The following is a 2,500-nucleotide window of genomic DNA, read 5'->3' as shown; positions in this document are numbered from 1 at the left end:
TGCCGCGTGTTTAAAATGCATATTCTCTATCAAGTTAAAAAAAAAAATTATTGGATGTTCCCTCGTGATAGGGAAGTGAGTTGGGCATATTTCCTTTTAATGAATTTTGTGCATATTAGATTTAATGAACAGTGTACACGAGTTATAGTGAATTGTATGTATGAAATATCGTGGACAATGCTTAAAGGAGCTAAAATGAATTGTGTGCAGTACCTTTAATAATAAACGTGCAACAAGCTTCAGTGCATTAAGGTACAAGCTGCAAGCCACAATAAAGTGAGCGGATACGAACCGAAGTGTACTCCATGAATGTAAGCTAGTAATATCATAAATGTAAGCTAGTAATGTACTCTTGCCTTCAAAACTTCTATTTTTTTCTTTTTCGCAGTTTATTCTGTCCGCACTTTTTCTGTCATCCCTCAGATCTTAAAAACTACAATGGCTAGAGGGCTGCAAATTGGTACATTGATCATCTACCCTCGAATCATCAAACATAGCAAATTGCAGCCCTCTAGCCTCGGTATTTTTTATTTAAGGTTTAGGTTAGCCTTAATCGCCCCTCTGGCAACGATATAGGATAGGCCGTGGATAAGGGTTCATGGACCGCGGCTCATACAGCATTATACCTAGACCACCGAAAGGTAGATCTATTTTCGGCGGCCTTGATTATACGCTGTAGCGTCTGTATACAAAACTCGACTGTGCCGAAGAAACTTCGTCGCATTTTTTACTTGTTTTTCAACCTGTGTAGGAGATTTTTTTTTTATATTCCTAACGATTGCCTCAATATAATGTTATTTTTATGTAACTGGTGCCTCCCCCCTCCCTAGTCATTTACAAGTATAACTAGATTTTGTGCAAGAACGCGAAGTAGCGGAAGTGTCAGTTTCACTCTTGGCATAACATTTAACTTTGCGAAATGGGTGATGATGCTGACACGCTGGAATAAGGATGTTATAATGACCGAAAAGTCTAAAAAAGAAATAGAAAAGCTAAGGATTTCGTGGATTTGTTGCTAAGTTCTTCTTTAATTTTTTGGGCTGTTGCGACATTCGCAGTTATTTGAAATTTGATGTACATGCGTGTACATACATGCTTTACATATATATATATATATATATATATATATATATATACATACATACATACATACATACGCCATACATATATATACACACTATATATATATATTTGTCATAGTGTATATATTTATATATGTATATGTATACATATAAAATTTTTGCACATGTTATTTAATGCAAAAGTACCAACAGTGATATATTCATTCTTTTTCGTCCTGTTACGACGTTTTCGAGAGATGTAGTACGTATCAGCAGTAATTTAATATATATATAATTTAATATATATATATTATATATATATATATATATATATATATATATATATATATACTTGGGCGCCGAAAAGCACAAAGCAACATGCAGACTGTTAAAATAACAATAGAGTTGATTGTGTTATTTACAACGCTTTTTTTATTTTATTTTATTTTTTTTTTTTTTTTATTTTGAGAATCAGCATTACAGGGCCGTGATGATATAATTGTTATTGGAATACTTGAAGAAATAAAGATATTCCTATACTGTATTAGATGATGCATAGGGAACAGCAAAAAAAAAAGAGGCTTATTATGGTTATAAGAGCAGACAGCCATATAGCGCACAAAAGATTTTTCAGCCATACAGTGAGTCCCATTAACTTAAACATTTCAGTACCCAGTGTTGTGTATATCAAACCCCCGTATGTCATGTGCCAAATCCTATATTGGTCAAATTGGAAAACAGCTGGGAGAAAAGATAATTGAAGAGCATAAGAAATGTATGAGATGTGAAGAGTCTAAAAGCGCAATCATAGGTCATGTTAGAAGAAACATTCTTGCTATTAAAAGAACAAGCTTTAAAATGTTGGTTTACTCTAATAGACATTGGAACGTGTCTTGAATTGTGTCTAGTTTTATCAAAGAAACCTTGTAGAAAGGAATACTATCCTAGAATTGTCTAAACTTGGTCCACTCAACTCTAGACGAATAGGTAAAATGTAGAGGTATTGAATAATGTGAGTAGTCTGGTCTTAATGAACGCAAAAGGATTATACCTGTAAATTATCAGATAGAGAATAATGCCGGTGCGGATCAGCTGTCTGTCGATAATCAAGGTTTTGGAAAGATACATCTGTTTCCTGCTTATGCTCAAGGTTTACTCAGCCCACCGTTTAAAAAGTCTGTATGCTCGTTTGAATTGCTTATCATCTTCAACATTTACAGCGTACATTTCATTTTTCCCCAGTGGTGATTTGTATGCATGTATGTATGCGTCTGCTATGCTTTCATATCTCAGAGCGTGGAGACTGTACCGAACAGCCACAGTGGAGGACGTTCGCATATTCCTTCCTTCAGTCAAATGCCACCTTATGCACCATCCGTCTTTGACCATGAGCGAGTGCGCATACAAATGGCCGCCGACACGCAATCTAGCAGGTGGTC

Source organism: Macrobrachium rosenbergii, chromosome 25, assembly GCF_040412425.1.
Source record: "Macrobrachium rosenbergii isolate ZJJX-2024 chromosome 25, ASM4041242v1, whole genome shotgun sequence".
In the NCBI taxonomy this organism is placed as follows: Eukaryota; Metazoa; Arthropoda; class Malacostraca; order Decapoda; family Palaemonidae; genus Macrobrachium; species Macrobrachium rosenbergii.
The sequence above is the reverse complement of the archived record's forward strand: the minus strand, read 5'-3'. Positions refer to the sequence as shown.